Source organism: Pan paniscus, chromosome 17 (genome assembly GCF_029289425.2).
Source record: "Pan paniscus chromosome 17, NHGRI_mPanPan1-v2.0_pri, whole genome shotgun sequence".
Lineage (NCBI taxonomy): Eukaryota > Metazoa > Chordata > Mammalia > Primates > Hominidae > Pan > Pan paniscus.
The window spans coordinates 9,225,891-9,252,642 of NC_073266.2; positions in this window are offsets into that span (position 1 = coordinate 9,225,891).

The window sequence follows — 26,752 nt, forward strand, 5'->3', positions numbered from 1 at the left end:
ACCCCCAACTTTCCCAGGCTACACCTCGTAGGAAACTGTTCTCCTGCTTTGATTTCATGCGCCACCTTTGGGACAATCTAAGAACTTACAAGTTTTCTTGGCCAGATATATTAGGAATTGTATGCACTGAAACACTGAAAACCAACTAGTGGTTCTGTGGTTCCCACGTTGTGGTTTTGACACCAGCAGCATCCTTGCCACAATCAAACCCCGGAGATCCACAGATCTGCGGTGTAACAATACCTCCCCCTGATCCGGATGCATGGCAGTTTAAGAAGTCTTTCCGTGTAAGGGAAAAGACTTTGTAGAAAAGGTGGAGATATGCGTTGTAGAAACATTCTTTTGCTCTGGAACCACGTAGAGACTTGGGAGCCAGTTGGGTGGAGCATTCGTTGGATGAGGGTGCTCGGGTTAGGAATATCAAGGTGTGGCTCCAGATAATCCAATCATCTAATTAAGATTCCAGTTATGCTCATCTGTTTTAAAATTCCGTTTGGGTAAATTCTTTTAGTCAGACTGAGAATGGCAAAGCCTCAACCCCAATTTCCAGGGAGGGTTGAGAGCCTCAGGTGGAGTTGATCACCAATAGCCTATGGTTTAACCCGTCATGCCTATAGAATGAGGTCTCCATAAAAACCCAAAAGGACTGGGTTCAGAGAGCTTGTGGATAACACTTCCTGGAAGGTAGTGCACCCCTCCCCACACGCCGGGCCCCGCATTTATTTCTGAACTTTTGGCAAAGTCCGCTAAAATACAACGGCAAATGTAAGTGTTTCCCTGCGTGCTGTGAGCTCTTCCAGCCAATGAATGCAACTAAATCTGGGAGTGGTGGCAACCTGATTTATAGCCAGTTGCTGAGAAGCACAGGTAAAACAACGTGGGGCTTCCCATTGTTATTAGTGTGGGAGGCCTGTCTGGCGGGACTCGGCCCTTTGGAATCTAAAGCTATGTCCCGGTAGATAGCGTCACCATTGAATTAGAAGACACACATATGTTGAGAATAATCTTTCTGGTCATTTGCTGCATGTCTTATTTACAATATGTAATCAAATTCTTTATCCTGGCCTTATGGCACCTGGGTTGAGAACCATGATTTGAACCAAACATTGGTCTGTCACGTTCTGAGTTTGAAACTTTATTCTGCCTTTAGCGTTTTGCTATTGCTTTTTCGTTTTCTTTTGTTTCGTTTCGTTTCTAAGTTCTGGGGTATATGTGCAGGATGTGCAGATTTGTTACTAAGGTAAACGTGTGCCATGGTGGTTCGCTGCACCTGTCAACCCATCACCTAGGTATTAAGCCCAGCATGCAGTAGCTGTTTTTCTTAACGCTCTGCCTCCCGAAAGGCCCCAGTGAGTGTTGTTCCCCTTCCTGTGTCCATGTGATCTCATTTTTCAGCTCTCATTATAAGTGAGAATGTGGCGTTTGGTTTTCTTTCCCTGGATTAGTTTGCTGAGCATAATGACCACACATCACCACTGTTTCTGTTTTTTAGTATAAAGAGTAGTATTTTATTGAATAAGATTTGCTCACAGAAAAATAAGCTTAAGTCCACAATGAATGCCAGACTCTACAGCAGAAAGCAATTTTCTCACTTTTCCACACACAATGGTTCCTACTAAGTGAAAAAACTTCATTCACAAATGTACTACTCTGTCTCAAAACATCTCACATAATCATGCACTGTACTAAAGCCATTAGATCAGTTCTTCAGTCAGGTTAAAGAAGTATCCCTCTAATAACTGACTTTTATAATGCTATCAATATCCACTCCCAATCAGTCTGCCATTGTTAATGGTGTACAGCATTACTGAATACAATGGAATTGATGACGCCCATATCCACGGACACACCGTGACTTACGGTGGTTTGATTTATGATTTTTCAACGTTATGATGGGATTATTGGAATATTAGATGCGTTTCTGAGTTACAGTGGGTTTATGAGTATGCGACCCTATACTCCAGAAACAGCTGTATAAGGAAAAACAGGTGTACCTAATAAAAATATGCTTAGTGACTTGGGATAAACCAATAGATGTTCACAACTGATGGAGAGCCGTGAAAGAGAGATAGCGGTAAATAGTTACAATAACACAATTTTCACCAAATATGTGTTATATATACTGTAAATAAACTATCAAAAACTACAGTAATTATATTTAATATACTGTACATAAAATATCAAAAATTTCACCAAATGTATATTATATACTGTAAATAAAATATCAAAAAGGATAGTAAATATATATTAAACTCTATGTAAAATATCAAAAACTACACCAAATATATATTATATAATTTAAATAAAATATCAAAAGGACACCAAATATATCTTATATACTGTACATAAAATATCAAAAAGTACAGTAAATATATTTCATATGTTGTACATATAATAGTAAGTAAATGTACACCAAATACATTTTATATACTGTAAATAAAATATCAAAAAGTACAGTAAATATATATTACATACTGTACAGAAAATATCAAAATGTACACCAAATATGTGTTATATATACTGTAAATAAACTATCAAAAACTACAGTAATTATATTTAATATACTGTACATGAAATATCAAAAATTACTCCAAATGTACATTATATTGTGTAAATAAAATATCCAATATACATTACACACCCTATGTAAAATATCAAAAATTACACCAAATATATATTATATAATTTACAAAAAATATCGGAAGGACAACAAATATATCTTATATAGTGTACGTAAAATATCAAAAACTATAGTAAATATATTTCATATATTGTACATATAATATTAAGTAAAAGTACACCAAATACATTTTATATACTGTAAATAAAATATCAAAAAGCACAGTAAATATATTTAATATACTGTACATAAAATATCAAAAAGTACACCAAATATGTGTTATATATACTGTAAATAAACTATCAAAAACTACAGTAATTACATTTAATATACTGTACATAAAATATCAAAAATTACACCAAATGTATATTATATACTCTAAATACAATATGAAAAATTACAGTAAATATATATTACGCACTCTATGTAAAATATCAAAAACTACACCAAATATATATTATATAATTAACATAAAATATCAAAGGTACACCAAATATATATTATATACTGTACATAAAATATCAAAAAGTACAGTGAATATATTTCATATATTGTACATATAATATTAACTATAAGTACACCAAATACATTATATATACTGTAAATAAAATATCAAAAATTACAGTAAATATATATTACATACTGTACATAAAATATCAAAAAATACAACAAATATGTGTTATATATACCGTAAATAAACTATCAAAAACTACAGTAATTATATTTAATATACTGTACATAAAATATCAAAAATTACACCAAATGTATATTATTTACTGTAAATAAAATATCAAAAAGTACAGTAAATATATATTACACACCATATGTAAAATATCACAATCTACACCAAATATATATTATATAATTAACATAAAGTATCAAAAGGACACCAAATATATCTTATATTCTGTACATAACATATCAAAAAGTACAGTAAATATATTTCATATATTGTACATATAATATTAACTAAAAGTAGACCAAATACATTTTATATAGTGTAAATAAAATATCAAAAATTACAGTGAATATATATTACACACCATATGTAAAATATCACAATCTACACCAAATATATATTATATAATTTACATAAAATATCAAAAGGACACCAAATATATCTTATATACTGTACATAAAATATCAAAAAGTACAGTAAATATATTTCATATATTGAACTTATAATACTAACTAAAAGTACACCAAATACATTTTATATAGTGTAAATAAAATATCAAAAATTACAGTGAATATATATTACATACTGTACATAAAATATCAAAAAGTACACCAAATATGTGTTATATATACTGTAAATAAACTATCAAAAACTACAGTAATTATATTCAATATACTGTACATAAAATATCAAAAATTACACCAAATGTATATTATTTACTGTAAATAAAATACCAAAAATTACAGTAAACATATATTACACACCCTATGTAAAATATCACTAACTACACCAAATATATATTATATAATTTACATGAAATACAAAAAGGACACCACATATACCTTATATATTGTACATAAAATATCAAAATGTACAGTAAACATATTTCATATATTGTACATATAATATTAACTAAAAGTACACCAAATACATTTTATATAGTGTAAATAAATTATCAAAAATTACAGTGAATATATATTACATACTGTACATAAAATATCAAAAAGTACACCAAATATGTGTTATATATACTGTAAATAAACAATCAAAAACTATAGTAATTATATTAAATATACTGTACATATAATATCAAATATTACACCAATTGTATATTATTTACTGTAAATAATATACCAAAAAGTACAGTAAATATATTTTACACACACTATGTAAAATATCAGAAACTAAACCAAATATATATTATATAATTTACATAAAATATCAAAAGGACACCAAGTATACCATATATACTGTACATAAAATATCAAAATGTAAAGTAAATATATTTCATATAGTGTACATATAATATTAACTAAAAGTACACCAAATACATTTTATATACTGTAAATAAAATATGAAAATTACAGTAAATATATATTACATACTGTACATAAAATATCAAAAAGTACACCAAATATGTGTTATATATACTGTAAATAAACTATCAAAAACTACAGTAATTATATTTAATATACAGTACATAAAATATCAAAAATTACACCAAATGTATATTATTTACTGTAAATAAAATATCAAAAAGTACAGTAAATATATATTACACACCCAATGTAAATTATCACAAACTACACCAAATATATATTATATAATTTACATAATATATCAAAAGGACACCAAATATATCTTATATACTGTACATAAAATTTCAAAATGTACAGTAAATTTATTTCATTTATTGTACATATAATATTAACTAAAAGTACACCAAATACATTTTATGTACTGTAAATAAAATATCAAAAAGTACAGTAAATATATATTACATACTGAACATAAAATATCGAAAAGTACACCAAATATGTGTTATATATACTGTAAATAAACTATCAAATCTACAGTAATTATATTTAATATACTGTACATAAAATATCAAAAATTACACCAAATGTATATTATTTAATGTAAATAAAATACCAAAAAGTACAGTAAACATATATTACACACCCTATGTAAAATATCACAAACTACACCAAATATATATTATATAACTTACATAAAATACCAAATGGACACCAAATATACCTTATATACTGTACATAAAACATCAAAATATACAGTAAATATATTTCATATATTGTACATATAATATTAACTAAAAGTACACCAAATACCTTTTATATAGTGTAAATAAAATATCAAAAATTACAGTGAATATATATTACATACTGTAAATAAAATATCAAAAAGTACACCAAATATGTGTTATATATACTGTAAACTATCAAAATCTACAGTAATTATATTTTATATACTGTACATAAAATATCAAAAATTACACCAAATGTATATTATTTACTGTAAATAAAATACCAAAAAGTACAGTAAATATGTATTACACACCCTATGTAAAATATCAGAAACTACACCAAATATATATTATATAATTTACATAAAATATAAAAAGGACACCAAATATATCTTATATACTGTACATAAAATATCAAAACTACAGTAAATATATTTCATAAGTTGTACGTATAATATTAACAAAAAGTACACCAAATACATTTTATATACTGTAAATAAAATATCAAAAAGTACAGTAAATATATATTACATACTGTACATAAAATATCACAAAGTACACTAAATATGTGTTATATGTACTGTAAATAAACTATCAAAAACTACAGTAATTACATTTAATATACTGTACATAAAATATCAAAAATTACACCAAATTTATATTATATACTCTAAATAAAATATGAAAAAGGACAGTAAATATATATTACGCATTCTATGTAAAATATCAAAAACTACACCAAATATACATTATATAATTTACATAAAATAACAAAGGTACACCAAATATATATTATGTATTGTACATAAAATGTCAAAAAGTACAGTAAATATATTTCATATATTGTGCATATAATATTAAATAAAAGTACACCAAATACATTTTATATACTGTAAATAAAATATCATAATGTACAGTAAATATATATTACATACGGTACATAAAATATCAAAAAGTACACCAAATATGTGTTATATATACTGTAAATAAACTATCAAAAACTACAGTAATTATATTTAATATACTGTACATAAAATATCAAAAATTACACCAAATGTATATTATTTACAGTAAATAAAATATCAAAAAGTACAGTAAATATATATTACACGCCATATGTAAAATATCACAATCTACACCAAATATATATTATATAATTTACGTAAAATATCAAAAGGACACCAAATATATCTTATATACTGTACATAAAATATCAAAAAGCACAGTAAATATATTTCATATATTGTACATATAATATTAACTAAAAGTACAGCAAATACATTTTATACAGTGTAAATAAAATATGAAAAATTACAGTAAATGTATATTACACACCATATGTAAAATATCACAATCTACACAAAATATATATTATATAATTTACATAAAATATCAAAAGGACACCAAATATATCTTATATACTGTACATAAAATAGCAAAAAGTACAGTAAATATATTTCATATATTGTACATATAATATTAACTGAAAGCACACCAAATACAGTTTATATACTGTAAATAAAATATCAAAAATTTCAGTGTATATATATTACCTACTGTACATAAGATATCAAAAAGTACACCAAGTATGTGTTATGTATACTGTAAATAAACTATCAAAAACTACAGTAATTATATTTAATATACTGTAAATAAAATATCAAAAATTACACCAAATGTATATTATTTACTGTAAATAAAATATCAAAAATTCAGTAAATATATATTACACACCCTATGTAAAATATCACAAACTACACCAAATATATATTATATAATTTACATAAAATATCAAAAGGACACCAAGTATATTTTATATACTGTACATAAAATATAAAAAAGTACAGTAAATATATTTCATATATTGTACATATAATATTAACTAAAAGTACACCAAATACATTTTATATAGTGTAAATAAAATATCGAAAAGTACAGTAAATATGTATTACATACTGTACATAAAATATCAAAAACTACACCAAATATGTGTTATATATACAGTAAATATACTATCAAAAACTACAGTAATTATATTTAATATACTGTACATAAAATATCAAAAATTACAACAAATGTATATTATATAGTGTAAAGCAAATATCAAAAAGGATGGTAATTATATATTACACACCCTATGTAAAATATTAAAAACTACACCAAATATATATTATATAATTTACATAAAGTATCAAAAGGACACAAAATATATCTTATATACTGTACATAAAATATCAAAAAGTACAGTAAATATGTTTCATATATTGTACATATAATATTAACTAAAAGTACAGCTAATACATTTTATATACTGTAAATAAAATTTCAAAATGTTCCGTAAATATATATGACATACTGTACATAAAATATCAAAAAGTACACCAAATATGTGTTATATATACTGTAAATAAACTATAACAAACTACAGTAATTATATTTAATATACTGTACATAAAATATCAAAAATTACACCAAATGTATATTATATACTGTAAATAAAATATCAAAAAGGACAGTAAATATATATTACACTCTATGTAAAATATCAAAAACTACAAATATATATTTTATAATTTACATAAAATATCAAAAAGACAAAAAATATATCTGATATACTATACATAAAATATCAAAAATTTCAGTAAATATATTTCATATATTGTATATATAATATTAACTAAAAGTACACCAAATATATTTTATATACTGTAAATAAAATATCAAAATTACAGTAAATATATATTACATACTGTACATAAAATATCAAATAGTACACCAAATATGTGTTATATATACTGTAAATAAACTATCAAAAACTACAGTAATTACATTTAATATACTGTACATAAAATATCAAAAATTACACCAAATGTATATTATATACTCTAAATAAAATATGAAAAAGGACAGTAAATATATATTATGCACTCTATGTAAAATATCAAAAACTACACCAAATATATATTATATAATTTACATAAAATATCAAAGGTACACCAAATATATATTATATACTCTACATTAAATATCAAAAAGTACAGTAAATATATTTCATATATTGTACATATAATATTAACTAAAAGTACACCAAATACATTTTATATACTGTAATTCAATATCAAAAAGTACAGTAAATATGTATTACATACTGTACATAAAATATCAAAAAGTACAACAAATATGTGTAATATATACTGTAAATAAACTATCAAAAACTACAGTAATTATATTTAATATACTGTACATAAAATATCAAAAATTACACCAAATGTATATTATGTACTGTAAATAAAATATCAAAAATATAGTAAATATATATTACACGCCATATGTAAAATATCACAATCTACACCAAATATATATTATATAATTTACATAAAATATCAAAAGGACACCAAATATATCTTATATACTGTACATAAAATATCAAAAATACAGTAAATATATTTCATATATTGTACATATAATATTAACTAAAAGTACACCAAATACATTTTATATAGTGTAAATAAAATATGAAAAATTACAGTAAATATGTATTACATACTGTACATAAAATATCAAAAAGCACACCAAATATGTGTTATATATACTGTAAATAAACTATAAAAAACTACAGTAATTATATTTAATATACTGTACATAAAATATCAAAAATTACACCAAATGTATATTATATACTGTAAATAAAATATCAAAAAGACAGTAAATATATATTTCGCTCTATGTAAAATATCAAAAACTACAAATATATATATTATAATTTACATAAAATATCAAAAGGAAAAAAATATATCTGATATACTATACATAAAATATCAAAAAGTACAGTAAATATATTTCATATATTGTACATATAATATTAACTAAAAGTACAGCTAATACATTTTATATACTGTAGAAAAAATTTCAAAATGTTCCGTAAATATATATGACATACTGTACATAAAATATCAAAAAGTACAGCAAATATGTGTTATACATACTGTAAATAAACCATCAAAAACTACAGTAATTATATTTAATATACTGTACATAAAATATCAGAAATTACACCAAATGTATATTATATACTCTAAATAAAATATGAAAAAGGACAGTAAATATATATTACACTCTATTTAAATTATCAAAAACTACACCAAATATATATTATATAATTTACATAAAATATCAAAGGGACACCAAATATATCTTATATACTGTACATAAAATATCAAAAAGTACAGTAAATATATGTCATATATTGTACATATAATATTACCTAAAAGTACACCAAATACATTTTATATACTGTAAATAAAATATCAAAAATTTCAGTAAATATACATTACATACTGTACATAACATATCAAAAGTACACCAAATATCGGTTATATATACTGTAAATAAAGTATCAAAAACTACAGTAATTATGTTTAGTATACTGTATATTAAATACCAAAAATTACACCAAATGTATATTATATACTGTGAATAAAATATCAAATATTACAGTAAATATATATTACACACCCTATGGAAAATATCAAAATCTACACCAGATATATATTATATAATTTACATAAAATATCAAAAGTACAGCAAATATATATTATATACTGTACATAAAATATCAAAAAGTACAGTAAATATGGTTCATATATTGTACATATAAAATTAAGTAAAAGTACACCAAATACATTTTATATACTGTAAATAAAATATCCACAAGTTCAGAAAATATATATTACATAGGGTACATAAAATATAAAAAAGTACACCAAATATGTGTTATATATACAGTTAATAAACTATCAAAAACTACAGTAATTATATTTACTGTAGTATAATATGTATGTAAAATATCAAAAATTACACCAAATGTATATTATAGACTGTAAATAAAATATCAAAAAGGATAGTAAATATATATGACACACCCTATGTAAAATATCAAAAACTACAAGAAATATATATTATATAATTTACATAAAATATCAAAAGGACACCAAATATATCTTATATACTCTACATAAAATATCAAATAGTAGAGTAAATATATTTCATATATTGTACATATAATATTAACGAAAAGTACACCAAATACATTTTATATACTGTATATAAAATATAAAAAAGTACACTAAATATATGTTCATACTGTACATAAAATATCAAAAAGTACACCAAATATGTGCTATATATACTGTAAATAAACTATCAAAAAATACATTAATTATATTTAATATACTGTACATAAAATATCAAAAATGACACCAAATGTATATTATATACTGTAAATAATATATCAAAAAGGACAGTAAATATATATGACACACGCTATGTAAAATATCAAAAACTACACCAAATATATATCATATAATTTACAAAAAATATCAAAAGGACACCAAATATATCTTATATACTGTACATAAAATATCAAAAAGTACAGTAAATATATTTCATATATTGTACATATAATATTAACTAAAAGTACAACAAATACATTTTATATACTGTAAATAATTTTCAAAAAGTAAAGTAAATATATATTACACACTGTGCATAAAATATCAAAAAGTACACCAAATATGTGCTATATATACTGTGAATAAACTATGAAAAACTACAGTAATTATATTTAATATACTGTACATAAAATATCAAAAATTACACCAAATGGATACTATATACTCTAAATAATATATGAAAATGGACAGTAAATATATATTACACTCTATGTAAATTATCAAAAACTACACCAAATATATATTATATAATTTACATAAAATATCAAAAGGACACCAAATATATATTATATACTATACATAAAGTATCAAAAAAAACAGTAAATATATTTCATATATTGCGCATATAATATTAACTAAAAGTACATCAAATACATTTTATAGACTGTAAATAAAATATCAAAAATACAGTAAATATAGGTTACATACTGTACATTAAATATCAAAAAGTACACCAAATATTTGTTATATATACTGTAAATAAACTATCAAAAACTACAGTACTTATATTTAATATACTCTACATAAAATATCAAAAATTACACGAAATGTATATTATATACTGTAAATAAAATATCAAAAATGACTAAATATATACTACACTCCCTATGTAAAATATCGAAAACTACACCAAATATATATTATATAATTTACATAAAATATCAAAAGGACACCAAATATATCTTATATACTGTACATAAAATATCAAAAAGTACAGTAAATACATTTCATATATTGTACATATAATATTAACTAAAAGTACACCAAATATAATTTGTATACTGTAAATAAAATATCAAAAAGTACAGTAAATATATATTACATACTGTACATAATATATCAAAAAGTACACCAAATATCTGTTATATATACTGTAAATAAACTATCAAAAACTACAGTAGTTATATTTAATATACTGTACATAAAATATCAAAAATGACACCAAATGTATATTATATACTGTAAATAAAATATCAAAAAGGACAGTAAATATATTTGACACACCATATGTAAAATATCAAAAATTACACCAAATATATATTATATAATTTACATAAAATATCAAAAGGACACCAAATATATCTTATATACTGTACATAAATTATCAAAAATTACAGTAAATATATTTCATATATTGTACATATATTAACTAAAAGTACACCAAATACATTTTATATACAGTAAATAAAATTTCAAAAAGTACAGTAAATATATATTACATACTGTACATAAAATATCAAAATGTACACCAAATATGTGTTATATATATTGTAAATAAACTATCAAAAACTACAATAATTATATTTAATATACTGTACATAAAATATCCAAAATGACACCAAATGTACATTATATACTGTAAATAAAATATCAAAAAGACAGTAAATATATACTACACACCCTATGTAAAATATCAAAAACTACACCAAATATATATTATATAATTTACATAAAATATCAAAAGGACACCAAATATATCTTATATACTGTACATAAAATATCAAAAATACAGTAAATTTATTTCATATATTGTACATATAATATTAACTAAAAGTACACCAAATACATTTTATATACTGTAAATAAAATATCAAATATTCAGTAAATATCTATTACATAATGTACATAAAATATGAAAAAGTACACCAAATATGTGTTATATATACTGTAAATAAACTATCAAACACTACAGTAATTATATTTAATATACTGTACATAAAATATCAAAAATTACACCAAATGTATATTATATACTCTAAATAAAATATCAAAAATGACAGTAAATATATATGACACACCCTATGTAAAATATCAAAAACTACACCAAATATATATTATTTAATTAACATAAAATATCAAAAGGACACCAAATATATCTTACAAACTGTACATAAAATATCAAAATGTACAGTAAATATATTTCATATATTGTACATATAATATTAACTAAAAGTACACCGAATACATTTTATATACTGTAAATAAAATATCAAAATGTGCAGTAAATAGATATTACATACTGTAAATAAAATATCAAAAAGTACACCAAATATGTGTTATATATAATGTAAATATACTATCAAATCTGCAGTAATTATATTTAATATACTGTACATAAAATATCAAAAATTACACCAAATGTATATTATATACTGTAAATAAAATATCAAAATTACATTAAATATATATTACACACACTATGTAAAATATCAAAAACTACACCAAATATATATTATACTATTTACATAAAATATCAAAAGGCCACAAAATATATCTTATATACTGTATATAAAATATCAAAAAGTACAGTAAATATGTTTCATATATTGTACATATAATATTAAGAAAAATTACACCAAATACATTTAAAATACTGTAAATAAAATTTCAAAATAACAGTAAATATATATTACATACTGTACATAATATATCAAAAAGTACACCAAATATGTGTTATATATACTGTATATAAACTATCAAAAACTACATTAATTATATTTAATATACTGTATATAAAATAACAAAAATTACACCAAATGTATATTATATACTCTAAATAAAATATGAAAAAGGACAGTAAATATATATTACACTCTATGTAAATTATCAAAAACTACACAAAATATATATTATATAATTTACATAAAATATCAAAAGGTCACAAAACTATATCTTATATACCGTACATAAAATATCAAAATGTACAGTAAATGTATTTCATATATTGTACATATAATATTAACTAAAAGTTCACCAAATATATTTTATATACTGTAAATGAAATATCAAAAATTTCAGTAAATATATATTACATACTGTACATAATATATCAAAAAGTACATGAAATATGTGTTATATATAGTGTAAATAAACTCTCAAAATCTCCACTAATAATATTTAACATACTGTACGTAAAATATCAAAAATGACACCAAATGTATACTATATACTGTAAATAAAATATAAAAAAGACAGTAAATATATATTACACCCTATGTAAAGTATCAAAAACTACACCAAATATATAATATATTAATTTATATAAAATATCAAAAGGACACCAAATATATATTATATACTGTACATAAAATAACAAAAGGTACAGTAAATATATTTCATATATTGTACATATAATATTAATGAAAAGTACACCAAATTCATTTTATATACTGTAAATAAAATATAAAAATCTACAGTAAATATATGTTACATACTGTACATAAGATATCAAAAACTACACCAAATATGTGCTATATATACTGTAAATAAACTATCAAAAACTACAGTAATTATATTTAATATGCTGTACATAAAATATCAAAAATTACACCAAATGTATATTATATACTCTTAATAAAATATGAAAAAGGACAGTAAATATATATTACACTCTATGTAAATTATCAAATCTACACCAAATATATATTATATAATTTACATGAAATATCAAAGGACACCAAATATATATTATATACTATACATAAAATATCAAAAAGTACAGTAAATATATATTACTTACTGTACATAAAATATCAAAAAGTTCACCAAATATGTGTTATATATACTGTAAATAAACTATCAAAAACGGCAATAATTATATTTAATATACTGTACATAAAATATCCAAAATTACACCAAATGTATATTATATACTGTAAATAAAATATCAAAAAGGACAGTAAATATATACTACACACCCTATGTAAAATATCAAAAACTGCACCAAATATATGTTATATAATTTACAGAAAATATCAAAAGGACACCAAATATATGTTATATACTGTACATAAAATACCAAAAAGTACAGTAAATATATTTCATATATTGTACATATAATATTAACTAAAAGTACACCAAATACATTTTATATACTGTAAATAAAATATCAAAATGTACAGTAAATATATATAACATACTGTACATAAAATATCAAAGAGTACACCAAATATGTGTTATATATACTGTAAATAAACTATCAAAAACTACAGTACTTATATTTAATATACTGTACATAAAATATGAAAAATTACACCAAATGTATAGTACATACTGTAAATAAAGTATCAAAAAGGACAGTAAATATATACTACACACCCTATGTAAAATATCAAAAACTACACCAAATATATATTATATAATTTACATAAAATATCAAAAGGACACCAAATATATCTTATATACTGTACATAAAATATCAAAAAGTACAGTAAATATATTTCATATATTGTACATATAATATTAACTAAAAGTACACCAAATATATTTTATATACTGTAAATAAAATATCAACAAGTACAGTAAATGTATATTACATACTGTACATAAAATATCAAAAAGTACACCAAATATGTGTTATATATACTGTAAATAAACTATCAAAAACTACAGTACTTATGTTTAATATACTGTACACAAAATATCAAAAATTACACCAATGTATATTATATGCTGTAAATAAAATATCAAAAAGTACAGTAAATATTTATTACACACCCTAAGTAAAATATCAAAAACTACACCAAATATATATTATATAATTTACGTAAAATATCAGTAGGACACCAAATATATTTTATATACTGTATATAAAATATCAAAAAGTACAGTAAATACATTTCATATATTGTACATATAATATTAACTGAAAGTACACCAAATACATTTTATACACTTTAAATAAAATATCAAAAGTACAGTAAATATATATTACATACTGTATATAAAATATCGAAAAGTACACCAAATATGTCCCATATATACTGTAAATGTACTGTCAAAAACTACAGTAATTATATTTAATATACTGTACATAAAATATCAAAAATTACACCAAATGTATATTATATACTGTAAATAAAACATCAAAAAGTACAGTTAATATATACTACACACCCTATGTAAAATATCAAAAACTACACCAAATATGTATTATATAATTTTCATAAAATATCAAAAGGACACCAAATGTATCTTATATACAGTACATAAAATAACAAAATTACACTAAATATATTTCATATATTGTGCATATAATATTAACTAACAGTACACCAAACACATTTTATATAGTGTAAATAAAATATCAAAAACTACAGTAAATATATATTACATACTGTACATAAAATATCAAAAAGTACAACAAATATGTGTCATATATACTGTAAATAAACTATCAAAAACTACAGTAATTATATTTAATATACTGTATGTTAAATATCAAAAATTACACCAAATGTATATTGTATACTGTAAATAAAATATCAAAAAGGACAGTAAATATATATTACATACTTGACATAAAATATCAAAAAGTACACCAAATATGTGTTATACATACTGTAAATAAACTATCAAAAACTACAGTAATTATATTTCATATATTGTACATATAATATTAACTAAAAGTACACCAAATATATTTTATATACTGTAAATGAAATATCATAAAGTACAGTAAATATATATTACATACACTACATAAAATATCAGAAAGTAAACCAAATATGTGTTATATATACTGTAAATAAACTATCAAAAACTACAGTAATTTTATTTAATATACTCTACATAAAATATCAGAAATTACACCAAATATGTGTTATATATACTGTAAATAAACTATCAAAACTACAGTAATTATATTTAATATACTGTACATAAAATATCAAAAATTACACCAAATGTATATTATGTACTGTAAATAAAATATCAAAAAGTACAGTAAATATATACTACACACCCTATGTAAAATATGAAAAACTACACCAAATACATATTATATAATTTACATAAATAACAAAGGACACCAAATATATATTATATACTGTACATAAAATATCGAAAAGTACAGTAAATATGTTTCATATATTCTACATGTAATATTATCTAAAAGTACACCAAATACATTTGATATAGTATAAATAAAATATCAAAAACTACAGTATATATATATTACATACTGTACATAAAATATCAAATAGTACACCAAATATGTGTTATAAACACTGTAAATAAACTATCAAAATCTACAGTAATTATATTTAATATACTGTACATCAAATATCAAAAATTACACCAAATGTACATTATATACTGTAAATAAAATATCAAAAAAGACAGTAAATATATATGACACACCCTATGTAAAATACCAAAATCTACGCCAAATATATATTATATAATTTACATAAAATTTCAAAAGTACACCAAATATATATTATATAGTGTACATAATATATCAAAAAGTATAGTAAATATATTTCATATATTGTACACATAATATTAACTAAAAGTACACCAAATACATTTAATAAACTGTAAATAAAATATCAAAATTCAGTAAATATATATTACATACTCTACATAAAATATAAAAAATTACAACAAATATGTGTTATATATACTGTAAATAAACTATCAAAATCTACACTCATTATATTTAATATAATGTACATAAAATATCAAAAATTACACCAGATGTATCTTATATACTGTAAATAAAATATCAAAAAGGAAAGTCAATATATATGACACACCCTATGTAAAATATCAAAAACTACACCAAATATATATTATATAATTTACATAATATATAAGAGACCACCAAATATATCTTATATACTGTACATAAAATATCAAAAACTACAGTAAATATGATTCATATATTGTACATATAATATTAACTAAAAGTACACCAAATACATTTTATATACTGTAAATAATATTTCAAAAAGTACAGTAAATATATATGACATACTGTATATAAAATATCAAAAAGTACACCAAATATGTGTTATATATACTGTAAATAAACTATCAAAAACTACAGTAATTATATTTAATATACTGTATATAAAATATCAAAAATTACACCAAATGTATATTATATACTCTAAATAAAAGATGAAAAATGACAGTAAATATATATTACACTCTTTGTGAAATATCAAAAACTACACCAATTATATACTATATAATTTACATAAAATATCAAAAGGACACCAAATATAGATTATATACTGTACATAAAATATCAAAAAGTACAGCAAATATATTTCATATATTGTACATATAATATTAACTAAAAGTACACCAAATACATTTTATATACTGTAAATAAAATATCATAATACAGTAAATATATATTACATACTCTACATAAAATATCAAAAATTACACCAAATATGTGTTATATATACTGTAAATAAACTATCAAAAACTACAGTAATTATATTTAATATACTGTACATAAAATATCAAAAATTACACCAATTGTATATTATATACTGTAAATAAAATCTCAAAAAGCACAGTAAATATATATGACACACCTGTGTAAAATATCAAAAACTACACGAAATATATATTATATAATTTACATAAAATATCAAAAGGACACAAAATATATCTTATATACTGTACATGAAATATCAAAAAGTACAGTAAATATATTTCATATATTGTACATATAATATTAACTAAAAGTACACCAAATATATTTTTTATACTGTAAATAAAATATCAAAAATACAGTAAATATATATTACATACTGTACATAATATATCAAAAAGTACACCAAATATGTGTTATATATACTGTAAATAAACTATCAAAAACAACAGTTGTTATATTTAATATACTGTACATAAAATATCAAAAATGACACCAAATGTATATTATATACTGTAAATAAAATATCAAAAAGGACAGTAAATATATATGACACATCCTATGTAAAATATCAAAATCTACAAAAAATATATATTATATCATTTACGTAAAATATCAAAAGGACACCAAATATATCTTATATACTGTACATAAAATATCAAAAAGCACAGTAAATATATTTCATATATTGTACATATAATATTAACTAAATGTACACCAAATACATTTTATATACTGTAAATAAAATATCAAAATACAGTAAATATATATTATATACTCTACATAAAGTATCAAAAAGTACGCCAAATATGTGTTACATATACTGTAAATAAATTATCAAAAATTACAGTAATTATATTTAATATACTGTACATAAAATATCCAAAATTACACCAAATGTATATTATATACTGTTAATAAAATATCAAACAGTACAGTAAATATATACTACAAACCCTATGTAAAATATCAAAAACTACACCAAATATATATTATATAATTTACCTAAAATATCAAAAGGACACCAAATATATCTTATATACTGTACATAAAATATCAAAAAGTACAGCAAATATGTATTATATATAGTGTAAATAAACTATCAAAAACTACAGTAATTATATTTAATATACTGTACATAAAATACAAAAAGTACAACAAATATGTGTTATATATACTGTAAATAAACTATCACAAGCTACAGTAATTATATTTAATATACTGTATATAAAATATCAATAATGAAACCAAATGTATCTTATATACTGTAAATAAAATATCAAAAAGGAAAGTAAATATATATGACACACCCTATGTGAAATATCAAAAACTACAACAAATATATATTATATAATTCATATAATATATCAAAAGGACACCAGATATATCATATATACTGTACATCAAATATCAAAAAGTACAGTAAATATATTTCATACATTGTTCATATATTATTAACTAAAAGTACACCAAATACATTTTATATAGTGCAAATAAAATATCAAAAATTACAGTGAATATATATTACATACTGTACATAAAATATCAAAAAGTACACCAAATATGTGTTATATATACTGTAAATAAACTATCAAATACTACAGTAATTATATTTAATATAGTGTACATAAAATATCAAAAATTACACCAAATGTATATTCTTTACTGTAAATAAAATACCAAAAAGTACAGCAAACATATATTACACACCCTTTGTATAATATCACAAACTACACCAAATATATATTATATAATTTACATAATATACCAAAAGGACACCAAATATACCTTATATACTGTACATAAAATATCAAAATGTACAGTAAATATATTTCATATATTGTAAATATAATATTAACTAAAAGTACACCAAATACATTTTATATAGTTTTAATAAAATATCAAAAATTTCAGTGAATATATATAACATACTGTACATAAAATATCAAAAAGTACACCAAATATGTGTTATATATACTGTAAATAAACTATCAAAAACTGCAGTAATTATATTTAATATACGGTACATAAAATATCAAAAATTACACCAAATGTATATTATTTACTGTAAATAAAATATCAAAAATACACTAAATATATATTACACACCCTATGTAAAATACCACAAACTACACCAAATATATATTATATAATTTACATAAAATATCAAAAGGACACCAAGTATATGTTATATACTGTACATAAAATATCAAAAAGTACAGTAAATGTATTTCATATATTGTACATATAATATTAACTAAAAGTACACCAAATACATTTTATATACTGTAAATAAAATATCATAAAGTACAGGAAATATATATTACATACTGTACATAAAATATCAAAAAGTACACCAAATATGTGTTATATATAATGTAAATAAACTATCAAAAACTACAGTAATTATATTTAATATACTGTACATACAATATCAAAAATTACACCAAATGTATATTATTTACTGTAAATAAAATATCAAAAAGTACAGTAAATATATATGACACACCATATGTAAAATATCACAATCTACACCAAATATATATTATATAATTTACATAAAATATCAAAAGGACACCAAATATATCTTATATACTGTACATAAAATATCAAAATGTAGAGTAAATATATTTCATATATTGTACATATAATATTAACTAAAAGTACACCAAATACATTTTATATACTGTAAATAAAATATCAAAAATTACAGTGAATATATATTACATACTGTACATAAAATATCAAAAAGTACACCAAATATGTGTTATATATACTGTAAATAAACGATCAAAAACTACAGTAATTATATTTAATATACTGTACATAAAGTATCAAAAATTACACCAAATGTATATTATTTAATGTAAATAAAATACCAAAACTACTGTAAACATATATTACACACCCTATGTAAAATATCACAAACTACACCAAATATATATTATATAACTTACATAAAATAACAAAACGACACTAAATATACCTTATATATTGTACATAAAACATCAAAATGTACAGTAAACATATTTCATATATTGTACATATAATATTAACTAAAAGTACACCAAATATATTTTATATAATGTAAATAAAATGTCCAAAAGCACAGTAAATATATATTACATACTGTACATAAAATACAAAAAGTACACCAAATATGTGTTATATATACTGTAAATAAACAATCAAAAAATACACTAATTATATTTAATATACTGTACATAAAATATCAAAAATTACACGAAATGTACACTATATACCGTAAAAAAATATCTAAAATTACAGTAAATATATATTGCACACTCTATGTAAAATATCAAAAAGTACGCCAAATATATATTATATAATTTACATAAAATATCAAAAGTACACCAAATAGATATTATATACAGTACATAAAATATCAAAATGTACAGTAAATATATTTCATATATTGTACATATAATATTAACTAAAAGTACACCAAATACATTTTATATACTGTAAATAAAATATCCAATAGTACAGTAAATATATATTACATAATGTACATAAAATATCAAAAAGTACACCAAATATGTGTTATATATACTGTAAATAAACAATCAAAAACTACAGTAATTATATTTAATATACTGTACATAAAATATCAAAAATTACACAAAATGTATACTATATACCGTAAAAAAAATCTAAAATTACAGTAAATATATATTATACACTCTATGTAAAATATCAAAAACTACACCAAATATATATTATATAATTTACATAAAATATCAAAAGTACACCAAATAGATATTATATACAGTTCATGAAATATCAAAAAGTGCAGTAAATATATTTCATATATTGTACATATAATATTAACTAAAAGTACAGCAAATATATTTTATATACTGTAAATAAAATATCCAATAGTACAGTAAATATATATTACATTCTGTACATAAAATGTCAAATAGTACACCAAATATGTGTTATATATACTGTAAATAAACTATAAAAACTACAGTAATTATATTTAATATACTGTACATAAAATATCAAAAATTACTCAAAATGTATATTATATACTGTGAATAAAATATCAAAAATTACAGTAAATATATATTACACATTCTATTTAAAATATCAAAACTACACCAAAAATATATTTTATAATTTACATAAAATATCAAAGGTACACCAAATATATATTACATACTGTACATTGAATATCAAAATGCACAGTAAATCTATTTCATATATTGTACATATTATATTAACTGAAAGTACACCAAATACATTTTATATAATGTAAATAAAATGTCCAAAAGCACAGTAAATATATATTACATACTGTACATAAAATACCAAAAAGTACACCAAATATGTGTTATATATACTGTAAATCAACAATCAAAAAATACACTAATTATATTTAATATACTGTACATAAAATATCAAAAATTACACGAAATGTATACTCTATACCGTAAAAAAATATCTAAAATTACAGTAAATATATATTGCACACTCTATGTAAAATATCAAAAAGTACGCCAAATATATATTATGTAATTTACATGAAATATCAAAAGTACACCAAATAGATATTATATACAGTACATACAATATCAAAAAGTACAGTAAATATATTTCATATATTGTACATATAATATTAACTAAAAGTACACCAAATACATTTTATATACTGCAAATAAAATATCCTATAGTACAGTAAATATATATTACATACTGTACATAAAATATCAAAAAGTACACCAAATATGTGTTATATATACTGTAAATAAACAATCAAAAACTACAGTAATTATATTTAATATACTGTACATAAAAGATCAAAAATTACACGAAATATATACTATATACAGTAAAAAATATATCTAAAATTACAGTAAATATATATTACACACTCTATGTAAAATATCAAAAACTACGCCAAATATATATTATATAATTTACATAAAATATCAAAAGTACACCAAATAGATATTATATACAGTTCATGAAATATCAAAAAGTACAGTAAATATATTTCATATATTGTACATATAATATTAAGTAAAAGTACACCAAATATATTTTATATACTGTAAATAAAATATCCAATAGTACAGTAAATATATATTACATACTGTACATAAAATGTCAAAAAGTACACCAAATATGTGTTATATATACTGTAAATAAACTATAAAAACTACAGTAATTATATTTAATATACTGTACATAAAATATCAAAAATTACTCTAAATGTATATTATATACTGTTAGTAAAATATCAAAAATTACAGTAAATATATATTACACATTCTATTTAAAATATCAAAACTGCACCAAAAATATATTCTAAAATTTACATAAAATATCAAAAGTACACCAAATATATATTATATACTGTACATTAAATATCAAAATGCACAGTAAATCTATTTCATATATTGTACATATAATATTAACTGAAAGTACACCAAATACATTTTATATAATGTAAATAAAATGTCCAAAAGCACAGTAAATATATATTACATACTGTACATAAAATACCAAAAAGTACACCAAATATGTGTTATATATAATGTAAATAAACAATCAAAAAATACACTAATTATATTTAATATACTGTACATAAAATATCAAAAATTACACGAAATATATACTATAAACCGTAAAAAAAAATCTAAAATTACAGAAAATATATATTGCACACTCTATGTAAAATATCAAAAACTACGCCAAATATATATTATATAATTTACATAAAATATCAAAAGTACACCAAATAGATATTATATACAGTACATAAAATATCAAAAAGTACAGTAAATATATTTCATATATTGTACATATAATATTAACTAAAAGTACACCAAATACATTTTCTATACTGTAAATAAAATATCCAATAGTACAGTAAATATATATTACATACTGTACATAAAATGTCAAAAAGTACACCAAATATGTGTTATATATACTGTAAATAAACTATAAAAACTACAGTAATTATATTTAATATACTGTACATAAAATATCAAAAATTACTCAAAATGTATATTATATACTGTTAATAAAATATCAAAAATTACAGTAAATATACATTACACATTCTATTTAAAATATCAAAACTACACCAAAAATATATTTTATAATTTTCATAAAATATCAAAAGTACACCAAATATATATTATATACTGTACATTAAATATCAAAATGCACAGTAAATCTATTTCATATATTGTACATATAATATTAACTAAAAGTACACCAAATACATTTTATATAATGTAAATAAAATGTCCAAAAGCACAGTAAATATATATTACATACCGTACATAAAATACCAAAAAGTACACCAAATATGTGTTATATATACTCTAAATAAACAATCAAAAAATACACTAATTATATTTAATATACTGTACATAAAATATCAAAAATTACACGAAATGTACACTATATACCGTAAAAAAATATCTAAAATTACAGTAAATATATATTGCACACTCTATGTAAAATATCAAAAAGTATGCCAAATATATATTATATAATTTACATAAAATATCAAAGTACACCAAATAGATATTATATACAGTACATAAAATATCAAAAAGTACAGTAAATATATTTCATATATTGTACATATAATATTAACTAAAAGTACACCAAATACATTTTATATACTGTAAATAAAATATCCAATAGTACAGTAAATATATATTACATACTGTACATAAAATATCAAAAAGTACACCAAATATGTGTTATATATACTGTAAATAAACAATCAAAAACTACAGTAATTATATTTAATATACTGTACATAAAATATGAAAAATTACACAAAATGTATACTATATACCGTAAAAAAAAATCTAAAATTACAGTAAATATATATTATACACTCTATGTAAAATATCAATAACTACACCAAATATATATTATATAATTTACATAAAATATCAAAAGTACACCAAATAGATATTATATACAGTTCATGAAATATCAAAAAGTGCAGTAAATATATTTCATATAGTGTACATATAATATTAACTAAAAGTACAGAAAATATATTTCATATACTGTAAATAAAATATCCAATAGTACAGTAAATATATATTACATACTGTACATAAAATATCAGAAAGTACACCAAATATGTGTTATATATACTGTAAATAAACTATAAAAACTACAGTAATTATATTTAATATACTGTACATAAAATATCAAAAATTACTCAAAATGTATATTATATACTGTTAATAAAATATCAAAAATTACAGTAAATATATATTACACATTCTATTTAAAATATCAAAACTACACCAAAAATATATTTTGTAATTTACATAAAATATCAAAAGGACACCAAATATATATTATATACTGTACATTAAATATCAAAATGCACAGTAAATCTATTTCATATATTGTACATATTATATTAACTGCAAGTACACCAAATACATTTTATATAATGTAAATAAAATGTCCAAAAGCACACTAAATATATATTACATACTGTACATAAAATACCAAAAAGTACACCAAATATATGTTATTTATACTGTAAATAAACAATCAAAAAATACACTAATTATATTTAATATACTGTACATTAAATATCAAAAATTACACGAAATGTACACTATATACCGTAAAAAAATATCTACAATTACAGTAAATATATATTGCACACTCTATGTAAAATATCAAAAACTACGCCAAATATATATTATGTAATTTACATGAAATATCAAAAGTACACGAAATAGATATTATATACAGTACATAAAATATCAAAAATTACAGTACATATATTTCATATATTGTATATATAATATTAACTAAAAGTACACCAAATACATTTTATATACTGCAAATAAAATATCGAATAGTACAGTAAATATATATTACATACTGTACATAAAATATCAAAAAGTACACCAAATATGTGTTATATATACTGTAAATAAACAATCAAAAACTACAGTAATTATATTTAATATACTGTACATAAAAGATCAAAAATTACACGAAATGTATACTATATACCGTAAAAAAAAATCTAAAATTACAGTAAATATATATTACACACTCTATGTAAAATATCGAAAACTACGCCAAATATATATTATATAATTTACATAAAATATCAAAAGTACACCAAATAGATATTATATACAGTTCATGAAATATCAAAAAGTACAGTAAATATATTTCATATATTGTACATATAATATTAACTAACAGTACACCAAATATATTTTACATACTGTAAATAAAATATCCAATAGTACAGTAAATATATATTACATACTGTACATAAAATGTCAAAAACTACACCAAATATGTGTTATATATACTGCAAATAAACTATAAAAACTACAGAAATTATATTTAATATACAGTACATAAAATATCAAAAATTACTCAAAATGTATATTATATACTGTTAATAAAATATCAAAAATTACAGTAAATATATATTACACATTCTATTTAAAATATCAAAACTACACCAAAATTATATTTTATAATTTACATAAAATATCAAAAGTACACCAAATATATGTTATATACTGTACATTAAATATCAAAATGCACAGTAAATCTACTTCATATATTGTACATATAATATTAACTGAAAGTACACCAAATACATTTTATATAATGTAAATAAAATGTGCAAAAGCACAGTAAATATATATTACATACTGTACATAAAATACCA